Source organism: Artemia sp. Qi Xiang Cuo, chromosome 12, assembly GCF_049724085.1.
Source record: "Artemia sp. Qi Xiang Cuo chromosome 12, ASM4972408v1, whole genome shotgun sequence".
NCBI lineage: Eukaryota > Metazoa > Arthropoda > Branchiopoda > Anostraca > Artemiidae > Artemia > Artemia sp. Qi Xiang Cuo.
Window position 1 is genome coordinate 74,355,401 of NC_142805.1, and position 15,821 is coordinate 74,371,221.

The 15,821-nt window shown below is 34.9% G+C and overlaps 1 protein-coding gene and 2 pseudogenes across 1 annotated transcript in view; 2 read left to right on the forward strand and 1 right to left on the reverse strand.

The window, feature by feature from the left end:
- The window catches only part of LOC148946500 (uncharacterized), a 97,106-nt gene that overhangs the window by 23,015 nt on the left and 58,270 nt on the right, over positions 1 to 15,821 (reverse strand). The window lies entirely within an intron of this gene.
- Positions 4,512 to 5,218, forward strand: LOC148946503 (uncharacterized; annotated as a pseudogene).
- Positions 5,226 to 12,382, forward strand: LOC148946504 (uncharacterized; annotated as a pseudogene).

Genomic DNA, 15,821 nt, shown 5'->3' on the forward strand with positions numbered 1-15,821 from the left:
TAGTAGCCAACGCTTTTGCTACCAACGGCTAATTAGAACACTTGGATTTTGGTATTAGTTTAAAGAATTACAGAAATAAGGTTGTGGCTTTAAAAATAAGGAAGGCTCAATTGCATTATACAACAATAAACAGAAGAATTGATGGAAAAAAACCAGTGACTTTTGCTATTGAATCCAGCAGACATTGAAACATCATAAATTAGAATCGAGCAAAGCTATGAAGCTGAAAATAATTTCTTGCACTTCATTAAAGCACAAGATTAATTTTGCAAGGTTTCACTTTTATAACTCAAAGATTTTTAAAGGCCCGTCAAAGGTCAGTACCCTCTAAAGGGAGAAGGAGTGGACGTAGGTACTTCAAAATACCCTCCCAGGACCAACTTAAGTCTGTAGTAGCATACACTAGGTCCAGCCTATAGAAAATTCAGATAGACCCAATTAGTAGCATGTTATTAGGTTAAAACTGCATATGCAACTTTAGAATACAATTTTGTTTTTTTCTTTTGCTGCCTTAAGTGAAGAATTAGCTCCAAATCTTCATCAGAACTACTTTCATTGTCATTAACCAAGATTGTGTTTTCCATTCTCACAGTCACGAACTAGCAATTCAAAATTTTCGCTTAATCCTAAGCGTTATTTTGAAATGATAAAAATAGTACTTATGTTTCAATGTGAACGAGAAAATTTCAATGTGAAGAGACCCAAGTAAAATCCCGTAGCTTATGCTACTTAGGGCAATGTGCATCCACTTTAAAAGAATAAACACTGGAACTGATGGAAGCTTCATTAGAATTGGCAGAAAGAGCAAAATGCATCCATTTTCAAGTGAGATTGTCAGGTCCAATTTAATCAGTAAAATCTATAAGAAAAATATGAAAATGAACTTGAAATTATAGTCTGTTTTTCTTCAAAAACGTCTGCAACTTGAACATTTCAAAATTTGCAATATATGAACATACTGTATTTGAAGTGTGCAAATTAGAATAATTATTACTAGATCTTTCAGCAATTGCTCTTATATAGTCAGTTCTATGCTTTCTCCTATTATTTGACTTTTTTGGTCCTACAGATACCTGGCATCTGAAATTTCAATGTTCAGCATGTTTATTACCAACAAAATGGAAAGATCTAAAGTGTCTGGCATTGTCAAAGACACACTTAGAAAGTAAACTCAAAGGCAATTTGGAAGGTGCTGCAGCCCATATACACGAAACCCTATCTACAACTGATCTTAACAGTGTTGCAAGAGAATTTTCTGAGATTTGAAATTTTTCTAACTGTCTGGGAGCTGTTGATGGGAAACACTGCGAAATATTCTGTCCACCTACTTAAGAGTGATTCAGACTTTTTTAATTTCCACCAGTGTTTTAGCATTAATTTAATAGGTGTGTCTGATGCACAGTAAAATTTTTTGTAAATGTATGGTAGGTACGAAAGGGAAGGAAAATGATAGAAGGGTCATAATTTGGAAAAGCAATGAGAAATAAAAAAAACTTATGTTTTTTCTATGCAACTCCCCCTGCTGCAAATGAAGATGTCTTTGTAGGAAATAAGGAATTTTCACTCATGGAAAATTTGATGCGTCCCTTACACACAGTTTTACACACAGTCAGAAAGTGTTTAATTATAGATCATCACGTGCACGAAGAGTTGTTGAAAATGTATTTGGCATCTTATATGCACGCTTCAAAATTCCCGTTTTCTTGATTATTTTTTTTTTAATTCTATTTCAACTATGATTTTTGGTATAAAATAAACAACATGGCCGTACAAATAGTAAAAGTTAAACCAGTAGACTTAGACTATTTCTTCCAATTTTTCAAATTGTTAGGGTAATACATTTTGCTGTTCGGGGTGCTTTCAAAAGAGCTTAATAATTGCACTTATTAATTGCGCTTATTAGTTAATTAAAATTGTCAACATTAAACACGGGGTTCTTTTCGTCTTTTTCCGCAATTATTGAATTGCATTAAAAAGCGCTTATTGAAACCTTCTAAATTAGCTTTAGATTTCCTCTGCCTAGTAAAGGTATTGCTAACTCTGTGAAAAATATTTAAACTTTAGTTTGTTTGTTTTTGTGGTTGAAGGGGCAAAAAAAATGTATCTAGGATAGGTTAGGTTAAGTGTTTAATATATGCAATGATTTTCCCCCCCCCCCTCATGTGCAAATATATAGCCCAATTTTTTTTCTAAACTATTATATTTTATTTGTATTTTGTTTTATTTAATAAGAATTAACCAAACTTCACTTCTCGCGTGTGTTTCAGCTAACCGATAAGTACCGATCCTTTCTTCCAAAGTGATATGGAGCTGAATGATTTTCATTTCGGATAAATTTTTCTTTTTATTTCAACTATGATTTTTGGTATAAAATAAACAACGTGGCCGTACAATTAGTAAAAGTTAAACCACTAGACTTAGACTATTTCTTCCAATTTTCAAATTACTAGTGTACTACATTTTGCTGTTTGCTGTTCGGGATGCCTTTAAAAGAGCTTAATAATTGAACTTATTATTTGTGCTTATTAGTTAATTAAAATTGACAACATTAAACACGGGGTTCTTTTTGTCTTTTTCCGCACACTTTTCTAACATATTTTTTTTTATGAAAGTAAAGAGCGATACTATTATGCTATTAAGTTGGGTACTTATACATTATAACTAAACCATCGTTATAGACTGTACAAGGAAACCAGATATTTTCATCCTATTTATTTTGTAAGCCTTCTTAAAGTACTGAATACATCGTTGTGTTTGAACATAAAAATCATTTAGATCTTCTTCTAACAGAACACCTTAAGGAAGACAGAAAAAAATACAGCCCAAGCAACCTTATTGATATTATCTACGATCCACACTGTTATTGGTGCAAGCAAACGGAGTTTCAGTTTATCTCTAAAGATTGGAAAAGAAAAATATTAATTATAGATGTAGGAGTTGTGGGAAAACTACAGAATTTTAAAATGCAGATGTTAAATTAGATGTTAGCAAGTAAAATAAAATGAATTTCAGGTAAAAGTTCTTCCATTGACCCTTTGAGTAGTTAGAATATTACTAAGGAGTATACAAATCATTCTTCTGTTCCTTTTTATTCGAAATGGAATATTGGGTTTGCTTAGATACTGAATAACAATTTACCTGATTAATGATAGCCGTAAGTTTATAGAAAATTGTATTAACTTTTACTATTTTTGAATGAAATATCATTTAAGTAATTTGGCTTGTTTTGGGGGTTTCCCATGATGCTTGAAAAATTCTCTGATGGTCCATTTGTCTTTCAGATGGTAATCTGACACTTGGGCTTATATAAAAAAAAATCATATCTGTAAAACCCTAAGAACTATAAAATTAAAAATATATAAACATTTCTTATTAATATTTATGAAGATCTAACTTAATAATTCCTTGCTAAATTTATCAATGCTAACCGCCTCAAATCTCTCCCTTTGAACAATCGACCATGCCTATTTATTTCTTGTATTTTTATAAGTCCCGTTACGTGATTTCCTTCTGCACTTGAGTCAGACATAATAATCAATGGACTATTTTCTTATGTATTTTTCTATATTCTCTTAAACGTTGTCCTCCATTACTATTATGGTTCTTTTTATTCAACAAGGTAAGAGTATCACAAAATGCATCCAAATCAAATTCTTCAAATAAATTATTCGAATCATTCTGAAATGTGTCAACAATGTCAATTGTGTTAATAGATGATGATAATGATGCATTAATACGAGATTGATTAAAGCATATCATGTCTAAATCAAAGGCATTAAATATATCCTCAGACTCATTCTGAAATGTTTGGATAAGCCCATTATAGTCATATGGATTGGGGATAGTTTCAATCACACTGATGATATCACTTATAACACTAGTATTTACATAGCCAGGTGACTGAATTTCACCTCCATCGAATAAATGACATACTGGTTGTGGTGTTTTGATCTCAACAATTCTAACTTTCTTGGTTCGCTTGATGGGGTTTGGGTGGTTAATTAAAATTGACATCATTAAACACGGGGTTCTTTTCGTCTTTTTCCGCGCACTTTGCTAACAGATTTTTCTTTTAATGAAAGTAAAGAGCGACATAAAAAAAACTTAATGCAAGGAGCTTAATCTTGTTTATGAGCTCAAATGTCCTATCCCATAAATTTCGTCATTTTCCTCAATAGTTCGCGATTGAAGAAGAACAAGATAAAAAAAAACAAGTTAAAACTAAAAAACCAATAAAAAACCAATTGAATTTTTCTGAAGAACTGGTTTAGCCTACCTACCAGTCCAGTAGAAAAGGCAGGCAAGCCTAGCAGCCCCAACCCCAGGGGTGCAATTGGGGACCCCCCAGGTACAGTCTTTTTATTTTTCTGCCTGGTGCCTACACCTCTGCTTCGCTGTTATTAGAACCTTTTATAATTTATAATTCCTTGTGCCAGCCGGAAGATCCCTTGCCTTTTGCTGTTGGCTTGTAGCTTGATTAGCCTAGTTTGGAGTTCACTTTAGACTACATCATGGGTGACAACTCAAAAAAGAGTTATATACCACCTAGTCACAGAGAGATGAGATCAGACTGCTCCATCCAGTACAGTGGAGCTGAATCTATTGATGAGCAGATTACTATGCTCACCTCACCCATTAACACCCTTAAGAACAAGCAGAAGCTAATTGCAGATTCACTTAATGACCAAAACCTTAAATCTACTATGGCAGAAGTTGTCAGTGAGGCACTGTCTAATGAGGTTGGTTCTTTGGTTGAGGCCTCTGTTAAAAAACTTGCCTCTAGTCATGTGCCTGCTGCTTTTGATGCTAATAACATGGAAATTATTAAACAAGAGGTATATAATAGTCTTAAAATGGATTTTGATGTGCTTGTGGAAAAATCACTAAAACAATATGATTTGAGGATGTCAAAGCTTGAATCATCTCTTCATTTGCTTGACTCAGGTTTGTCAGAGCTGCAAAAATCTCTGAAGCCAATTCAACTCAATGTGGATCGTCCGAGAGATCAGTCTGACCAAATGAAAATTTCAAATCAGCTGATCCTATTTGGTTTCAAAGAAGACCCTTATCCAGAAGCTTCTGAAAGCAAATTTCTTGGATTTTGCAGTACTAGGTTTCCTGGTATTCCTTTGACTAAGAATGACATAGTTTCTGTTAGAATAATTGGAAAACAAGGCTCAGGTTTGAAATCTCGCCCACTTGTTGTGGAATTTTGTAGTCCAAGAATGCAGCAGTTTATTCTTAGAGAAAAAAAAAGTTTGCAAGCTAGTGGTGTCTTTATTTCTGAGTCACTTACAAAGCTTAGACATCAGGAACTTAATTAAGCTTAATCAAACCGTGGGAAGAGGTCTACATTGAGCAGTGGAGGAGAAATACGTACCAAGCTTTTTGTTAGTCGAGTTATTACTGTTAAAGAGGTACCAGAATTTGATGTTCTCCATCAGTCAACTGCAGCCCATCCAAGCCCCTCCCAGGACTGAAATAAACCATTTTCCCCCTTTTAGCTCTGTTGTTTTGTTGTTGTTTTTTTTTTAACCCTTTATGATCTAATGGTTTTACTTATGCTTGCATTTATGTTGTTTTACATTATTTTTTTAATTGAATTACACAAACCATTTTATAACTCTTTCCTCTGGTTGCTTCTTTATTGTTTTGCCTTTTTCTTTATTTTGTTTTTGCCTTTGTCCTTGTAATTGTTTGTTATTTTTTAATTTTTTTGAGCTTAGTAGCTTGTTATTGTTCTTTGTCTTGCAGGCTTTTTTTTCTTCTCTTTCTTTTCTTTGTTGCCTACAAGTTTCACCTTTTTAGTTTCAATTTACCCTCTGCTATTTCAGCCTGTTTGTTTGATATCTTATTCATTTGTGAAGATATTGTGTGCATTTGTTATGTGTGGTAAATCTGGCTGATTTTTCTTTTCTTTTGAATTCTTCTATTCTTAAATCAGTTATCTCTGAGCAACCAAGTAGTGCTGGCAAACAAGAGGCCCACACACTTGACCCTCTTCTTGGATCTATGGTTAGTTCTAGTTGCAATTATCACACTACTATTGATTTTTGTGATAAAATCATGCCTTCTCTCTCTTCAAATAGTTGCTTTAGTGTATTTTGTTTGAATGTACGTGAGATAAGAGATAAGTAGGATAGTCTGAAATCATATTTGTGGTCTGATAATTCTTGCCCTTTTGATGTAATTAGTTTAACTGAAACATGGTTATCTGATAGTGAAAATTTAACAGCTTATGATATGCATGGTTATATTGCTATTCATGTCCCTAGAATGGTAACAAAGGGCTCAGGGGGCATTTCTTTATTTATAAAATCTGATATTAAATTTAGTAGACGGTATGACCTTGAATCCTTGTTTACTTCAGTAGTGTTCAATAGTAGGACTGTTTATTCTCTTGTCATTGATCTGAAAAGCCAGTTTGCATGTGATACTGTTTATTTCTTTTATAAGCCCCCTCCTTTTCGAACACATCTGTTCTGTGATTTGCTTGATCAGCTTTCTGGTGTGGGGACTTTCTCTAAAAACGTATTTGTGTTTTGGGAGATTTTAATTGTAATATGTTAAATGTTGGATCAAGTGATGAATGTGACCATCTCTGTGATGTGCTTTCTTCTTCTGGGCTACTTCCTTCAATTTTTTTTCCTCCTCGTGTTGATCTTACAAGAAGTTCTGCCACTTTGATAGATAATATTTTCATTTCTCATTCTCCAAAATTGAAGTTTACTTCTGGTCTTGTTTTCACTGATCTGTCTGATCACTTCCCTATTTATCTATCACTTTTTGTACCTAAAACTGAGATTGCTGTGAATAAGCAAGGTGAATCTTCTTTTAGAACTTTTATAGATAAAGAAATTTCTAAATTAACTCTTAGTCTTCAGAGTAAGGATTGGTCTAGTGTTCTTGAAGCTAATGATGTTGTATGTGCAAAAACTTTACTTGTGTGTCGTATGGGAGCTCTGTTGGATAAGCATTTTCCTCTTAAGAAGAGACAAAGGCATTCTATACCCAAATGCCCTTGGATGTCCATGGGTCGAATTAATGCTACACATATGAAGGCGTCTCTGTTCAAGGTTGCTTGCAAAAGTAAAACACAGGAGGATCTTTTGAAGTATAAACATTATAAAAATGTACTTACGACTTCAGCACGTGCAGCCAAAAAGCTCTATTTTTCGCGTCGAATTTATGAGTGTAAGGGGAACTTGCGAAAGGTTTGGAATGTAGTTAATGAAGCTATTTCTCGCAAGAAACTCAAACAGTCCCCCCCATGTCATTACAGGAATGCTGATGGATCTATTGTGGATAAAAATTCTTCAGCAAACGCCTTCAATTCGTATTTCACCACTCTTCCTTCAGTTCCCATTCAACCCAAGAATAGAGTAAGTAGTTTTCCCATAGCAGAAAAGTCATTTTTCCTTTCCCCATGCAGTGATATTGAGATTTATAGTATTATCTCCCAGCTTCCAAGTAGCCGTTCAGTTGATGGTTTTGGCTTGAGCAATAATGTTCTTAAAAAAATTGGTCAGTTTGTTTCTAACCCCATCTCACACATAACTAACCTCTCTCTTTCTTCTGGTGTTTTCTCTCATTTATTTAAAGTTGCAAATGTTTTAACTTTACATAAAAAAGTTGATTCATCTCTAATTTCAAATTATAGACCCATTTCTCTTCTTCCTGTCATCTCTAAGGTTGTTGAAAGAGTAGTGTATTGTAGACTCTCTTCATTTGTTTTTAGTACTAACACGACTGCAGGAAATTCTCTCATAAATAACCATCAGTATGGTTTTCGTCCCACTTTCTCTACCTCGTATGCACTCTCAGATGCAACAGAGTTTGTGCGTGTTAATCTGGACAAGGGCTTGTGTGTTTTGGGTCTATTTCTTGGACTTTTCAAAGGCCTTTGATATGGTTGACCAATCTGTTCTTTTGTCTAAACTGTCCTCATTTGAAGTACATGGAGTCCCACTAGAATGGTTAAGGTCTTATCTGTCGGGGAGATATCAGTATGTTTCAGTTAATGGTAATTCTTCCACCACTTTGCCTATATTGAAGAGTGTCCCAGAGGGCTCTGTGCTTGGACCACTTTTGTTTTTAATTTACATTAAAGATCTCGTTGATGGTTTTCATCCCCTTGTGCACCCTATTCTTTTTGCTGATGACAGTAACTTTTTCATTCCTGCAGTAGACCTGCCATCTGCCACTTCCCTAGCTCAAGGTCTTCTTGATAAAGTAAAAGATTGGTGCTGGTCAAATGGTATGACTCTCAACAGCGAAAAAAGTGCCATTGTACACTTCAGGACCCCTTATCGTATGAGAGATGTAAGGGAGCCAATCATCCTGACTTAATGTTATACCGCAAGCTGCTATGGTGAAATTTCTTGGTGTGTATCTTGACTGTTTTCTCTCTTTTAAGCCTCATATAACTCACACCCGTTCCCTCATCTTCCGTCAGTCTTCAATGCTGCACCGGGTTAACTCATTTCTTCCCCCAGATGTTATGCTTTCTCTTTATTATGCTTTTATATTTCCTTACCTTTCTTATTGCTGCTCTGTCTGGGATAATACTAATAAATCTCTTCTCTGCTCACTTCAAAGAGCCCAAAATAGGGCAGTGAAGGCTACTTTTCTTCTCCCTCGGCTTTACCCTTCCTCTGATCTTTATAATGATAATGGAATAGCTCCGCTGGATCGCATTGTGAGTAAAAGTAATCTTTATTTAGGGCATTCTGCTTTTCTAGGTACACTTCCACCGCCTCTACAGCAATTTTTTTCACGGACAGGCTCATGTAGGTACTCTACTTTTTTACGTAGTTCTTCTCGTAGATTTATTTTCCCCAAATGTTCATCTACAGCAGCCCAGAGGTCTCCTGTTTATAAATCAATTCAATTATGGAATTCAATCTCACCGGATGTCCCGTTATTTCTGTCTGCAAAGGCAGTTATTCGTCGTGTATTTCAAGTTTAGTAATTTCTCTCTCCTTCGTTTATTTTCCCTGTTTTCTCTTTTCCTAGTGTTTCTCCTTTTGTGTTTTTCCCTTATATATGGTTATTATTATTTTTTTTTTTTTTTACTGTATGGTAGTGTTTATTCTCTTTAATCTTTATTTAATATATATTTTTTTATTTAGATTAATATTTATGGTTGTTTTAGTACTTTATTATTTTGTTGTAAGGCCCACAACAAGCCAAGCTTCTTGGGCCAAATAATTTTTCTTTACGTTTGTAATACAGTTTAGTATTAATAAAATGATTGATTGATTGATTGATTGAACGCTGTAAAATAAGAGCAATTTCAAAGAAAACGTTAATTTTTTCATCGCAACACTTTCGAACAAAAAACTTGTACAATAGGAAAACATGAGGAAACATCACCAAGTGTTTTAGGGTCTATGCAAAGCGTGGCGGAACTGCACAAGGCGTGGCGGAACTTTACGACACGCGTGGCATTCCAAATTATATACCAGGTGGTAGTTGGGGGTTTTGTGAGGGACCTATGATTATGCTATTAAGTTGGGTACTTGTGCATTATAACTAAACCAGCGCTATAGACTGTACAAGGAAACCAGATATTTCCATCCTTTATTTATTTTGTAAGCTTTCTTAAAGTCCTAAATACATTGAACTGTTTGAACATATCAAATCATGTTGATCTCTTTCTTCTTTCAGGTTACCTTGACTGTTGGGGTCCCCCCCCTGTTTCTTTTCCTTTCAGATAAATGACCTGTTTTCGTTTTCTTAATTACATTTGCTTACAGTATAATTTCAAAAGACAGGTTAAATTCTCGTTGCTAAGTTAGAGGCGTCGCAATAAGGAAGCTTTGAAGTAAGTTCTATTTTTGCAATTCCTGTTTCGGAGTCATTGAAATATAAAGCTAAGAGTTAGAATTGGTTTTGAATGGGGATTGGGATGATTGGCTGGGCCAAGTGAAGGTCCAACCCTATGAACAGTTGTGTACAAAATATTATTTTGATTTAGTCTACTTTGAGACCCCGTTTAGGGAGTCTGTAATTGGAATTTATAGATGTTATTATTGTGACCCTTGGGAAGAATACAAGTAAGGTACTTTCTACAAACTGTATACTAATTTCCGTAACCCAGGCAGGGTAGGAATAGAGTTACGAGATACCGTCATTATTATATTGACAGGGGGGTTTGTTACCTCCAAGGAGAGAGTTAGAGATTTTCCAGCCGTAACCCAAGGCGGGTACATTTGGCTTTAGAAAGTGGCCATTTGACCACTCGATCGCGTTATTATACCCTGGGACAGGGTATACTGTAAATCGGGTAGTACCGAACCCGATATTTGCAGAACCGGTGTGATAGACGTGGGAATCACATTATAATTTGGGGCCGGGGCTTTCCCCTCCAATAAGTGGTGTCACCCATATATTACCAAGCCAGTGGCGTTGTGGCCTACCGGTATAACACTGGTGGCAAAACACCACGAACATTGACAAAAACTGAAGTGAAATACAACCCACAGGATGTGTACGACCCAAATTACTATTTGTGTAAATGTACAAAGTTTGAATTGGCCAAGAAAGATTGGAAAACCAAGACATTTAATTATAGATTTAGAAGTTGTTGAACTCCCACCATAATTTATGATTTTGAAGTTGAATTAGATATTAGAAAGTAAAATAAAATGAATTTCATGTAAAAGTTCTTCCATTGGACCTTTGAGTAGTGAGACTATTACTAAGGAGTATACAAATCATTCTTCTGTTCCTTTTTCTTCGAAATGGAATACATGGATCTTTGAGTAGTGAGAATGCTACTTAGGAGTATACAAATCATTCTTCTGTTCCTTTTTCTTCGAAATGGAATATTGGGTTTGCTTAGATACTGAATAACAATTTACTCGATAGACGATAGCAGGAAGTTTACAGAAAATTGTATTAATTTTTACTATTTTTGAATTACATATCATTTAAGTAATTTGGCTTGTTTTGAAGTTTTCTATGATGCTTGAAAAGTTCTCTGATGGTCCATTTGTCTTTGAGACGGTTATCCGAAACTTGGGCTTAAAAAAATAAAAATAAATCATATCTGTAGAACCCTAAGAACTATAGGATTATAAATATATATACATTTTTTAATATAATTTATAAAGATTTAACTCGATAATTCCTTGCTAAATTTATCAATGCAAACCGCCTCAAATCTCTCCCTTTAAATAATCGACTATGCATATTTTTTTTCTTGTATTTTTATAAGTCCCCTAACGGGATTTCTGGCTGCACTTGAGTCGGACATAATAAGCAATGGACAATTTTTTATATATATATTTTTCTATGTTCTCTTAAACGTTGTCCTCCATCACTTTTAAGGTTCCTTTTATTCAACATGGTATGATTATTACAAAATGCATCCATATCAAATTCTTCAAACAAATTATTTAAATTATTTTGAAATGTGTCAATAATGTCATTTGTGTTAATAGATGATGATAAAGATGCATTAATACGAGAGTGATTAAACCTAATCATGTCTAAATCAATCTCATTAAATATATCCTCAGATTCATTCTGGAATGTTCGGATAAGCCCATTATAGTCATAAGGATTGGGGATAGTTTCAATCACACTGATGATATCACTTATCACACTAGGATTTACATAGCAAGGTGACTGAACTTCAACTCCATCGAATAAATGACAAATTGGTTGAGGTGTTTTGATCTCAACTATTCTAATTTTCTTGGTTCGCTTGATGGGGTTTGGGTGGTTAAATAAAATGGACAAAATTAAACAAGGTGTTCTTTTCGTCTTTTTCCGCACACTTTGCTAACAGATTTTTTTTAATGAGAGTAATGAGCGACACACAAAAAAACTTAATACAAAGAGCTTAATCTCGTTTATTAGCTCAAATTTCAGATTTCTTATCGCATAAATTCCGCCGTTTTCCTCAATAGTTCAAGAATGAAGGCTGTAAAATAAGAGTAATGTCAAAGTAACGATTTCATCGCAACGCTTTCAAACAGAAAACATGTGCAATAGGAAAACGTGAAGAAACATCACCAAACATTTTAGGGTCTATGCAAAGCGAGGCGGAAATCCGTCAGGCGTGGCGGAACTGTACGACACGCGTATTTTTCCAAGATATATACCAGGTGGTAGGTGGGGTTTTGTAGGGGACTTATGATTATGCTATCAAGTTGGGTACTGGTGCATTATAACTAAACCAGCGCTATAGACGGTACAAGGAAACCAGGTATTTCCATCCTGTTTTATTTTGTAAACTTTCTTAAGGTACTAAATACATTGAACTGTTTGAACATATAAAATCAAGTTGATCTTCTTCTTATTTCAGGACAATTTGACGAAAACTGTAGTGAAAAACAACCCACAGGATTTATACGACCCATATTGCTATTAGTGTAGATGTACAAAGTTTCAATTGGTCAAGAAAGATTGGAAAACAAAGACATTTAATTATAGATGTAGAAGGTGTGGAACTCCCACTATAATTTTTAATGTTGATGTTGAATGAGATATTAGAAAGTGAAATCTGACGTTAGAGGGTTGCCGTAGAAATTACGTAGAAATTATCCTTTTAAAGGTGCAATAACACCTAAAAAATACATCTATTAACAATGCATCCTCTGAAAAATGAATGCTACTAGGAGGGTTGAACCTATTGATAAAATACTGTGAAATAACCATAAATTTATCTTAATGAAAAAGGGGTATTTCCTTAAAAGCTCTAAATATAGTTTAAATTGCATATAATATCACTCCCCTCCTTCTCATCCCCCTGGGTTTCAGGCTAGAAGTCTCGGTTTTCTGTAATAGATAATTCCTTTTTGCGTATATTAACGATAAGGCTTTTTCAACTATTTTTTTTGTCGTGTTCTCTTATGTTTTGTTTCTTGTCAATTTGTTTTCCTTTACAGTATCTGTGTTCTTAAGATTTATTGTTTCGGAGGAGTAAGACACACATTTCATATTTATTGATATCTTGAAAGCAAATACCCCCCCCCCCGGAGTAAAACAAATTTGCGAGTAAACATGCCGTTCTAAAGACTGTAAAAAAAGGGTGAATATCACTAATATCAGGTCACCCAGGAGATGGGGACGTGGGCAGTGTCACTTGGTTGAAATGCTCTGGTAGTCTGGAGTATTTTTCAGTGCAATAGGATTGGCTTGGGTTGGATAACGCTATTTAATACCATAATTTGTATTAGGAAATGCCTGAAGAAAGTTATGTTTGGGTTAGGGGGGAGTCATGTAATGTCGTGGGGGTGTTTAATATCATCCATAATTTACCATTGCGGTATGCATTGTCATTGATTAATATACTCTAGAGCTTAAACATAAGTCAGGAGGTGGAAGCTATTGTTAGGATATTGTTAAATAATCATGAATTTATCTTAATAAAAAGGGGATATTTCCTTAAAAGTTCTTGATATGGTTTAAATTGCATCTAATATCACTCCCCTCCCCTAGCCCCCCGGGTTTGCAGGCTAGAAGCCCCGGGTCTCCATAATAAATGGTTCTTTTTTTCGCATATTAACGATACGGCTTTTTCAACTTTTATTTTTTAGGTGTCCTTTTTTATGTTTTATTGCTCGTCAATTTGTTTTTATTTTCAATGTCTGTGTTTTTAAGATTTATTGTCTGGGACGCGTCTCTCATACCTAGATGTTCACATTATTTAGACATACATTTCCCCTTTATTAATATCTTGAACGCAAATGTCCCCTGGAAATAGATACTTTTCCAAGTACGTGCCAAATTTCGATGTAAACACCTGGTTCTAATGAGTGCCAACAAATGGTTAATATCAAATGTCATACAATAGTTTATTTTTAGAATATGGTTCAAGATGCATAATATGGGAAGTGCCGTCTTAGTTCTCTGCGTGTAAGACCAAGTGTTCATTTTTACTAAATTTTTTTAATTTTCGATTATTAACAGAAGCCCAGTGTTAAGCCCAGTTTTTTGAGTAGTTTTTTGAGTTGCCCAGTTTTAAGGAGTTAGTGAAAGGTAATTTCAGGACCCTCAACAGGGACCTGAAAATTTCCTGTCTGAAAATCAAAGAAGATGTAGAGTCGCCCCCTCTGAAAAAATCAAAGGCTTTCCCAAGCAAGGACGATCTCGAAGAAATTATGACAGAGGAGGGTTATGAAAAGGAAGAAGGAAATGATGTTTAAATTACGAGTCATAATTGGTACGGTGGCAGGAGTCACAGGTACAATAGCCTCAGGAACATATATATATATCAACATTTTAAGCTAAGAAATTAAAGAGCTGGGCAGTAAATTAATTAAAAAAAAAATTTTTTTGAGTAGTCCAGTGTTAAGGAGTTGGTGAAAGATATTTTCAGGTCCCTCATCAGGAGCCTGAAAATTTGCTGTCTGAAAACCAAAGAAGACGTAGAGTCGCCCCCTCTGAAAAAATCAAAGGCTTTCCCAAACACGGACGATCTCGAAGAAATTATGACAGCGGAGGGTTTTGAAAAGGAAGAAAAAAGATGGAAATGATGTTTAAATTACCACGAGTCATAATTGGTATGGTGGCAGGAGTCACTGTTACAATAGCCTCAGGAACGTATATATATCATCATTTTAAGCTAAGAAATTAAAGAGCTGGGCAGTAAATTAATTAAAAAAAAAAGTTTTTGAGTAGTCCAGTGTTAAGGAGTTAGTGAAAGGTATTTTCAGGTCCCTCAACAGGAACCTGATAAGTTCCTGTCGGAAAACCAAAGAAGATGTAGAGTCGCCCCCTCTGAAAAAATCAAAGGCTTTCCCAAACAAGGACGATCTCGAAGAAATTATGACATAGGAGGGTTATGAAAAGGAAGAAAAAAAGATGAAAATGATGTTTAAATTACCACGAGTTATAATTGGTATGGAGGCAGGAATCACTGGTACAATAGCCTCAGGAATATATATATCAACATTTTAAGCTAAGAAATTAAAGAGCTGGGCAGTAAATTAATTTAAAAAAAAGTTTTTGAGTAGCCGAGTGTTAAGGAGTTAGTGAAAGGTATTTTCAGGTCCCTCATCAGGGACCTGAAAATTTCCTGTCTGAAAACCAAAGAAGATGTAGAGTCGCCCCCTCTGAAAAAATCAAAGGCTTTTCCAAGCAAGGACGATCTCGAAGAAATTATGACAGAGAAGGGTTATGAAAAGGAAGAAAAAAAGATGGAAATGATGTTTAAATTACCACGAGTTATAATTGGTATGGTGGCAGGAGTCACTGGTACAATAGCCTCAGGAATATATATATATATCAACATTTTAAGCTAAGAAATTAAAGAGCTGGGCAGTAAATTAATTTAAAAAAAAAAGTTTTTTGAGTAGCCCAGTGTTAAGGAGTTAGTGAAAGGTTTTTTCAGGTCCCTCAACAGGGACCTGAAAATTTCCTGTCTGAAAACCAAAGAAGATGTAGAGTCGCCCCCTCTGAAAAAATCAAAGGCTTTCCCAAGCAAGGACGATCTCGAAGAAATTATGACAGAGGAGGGTTATGAAAAGGAAGAAAAAAAATGGAAATGATGTTTAAATTACCACGAGTCATAATTGGTATGGTGGCAGGAGTCACTGGTACAATAGCCTCAGGAACATATATATATCAACATTTTAAGCTAAGAAATTAAAGAGCTGGGCAGTAAATTAATTAAAAAAAAATTTTTTTGAGTAGCCCAGTGTTAAGGAGTTAGTGAAAGGTATTTTTCAGGTCCCTCAACAGGAGCCTGAAAATTTCCTGTCTGAAAACCAAAGAAGACGCAGAGTCGTCCCCTCTGAAAAAATCAAAGGCTTTCCCAAACAAGGACGATCTCGAAGAAATTATGACAGAGGAGGGTTATGACAAGG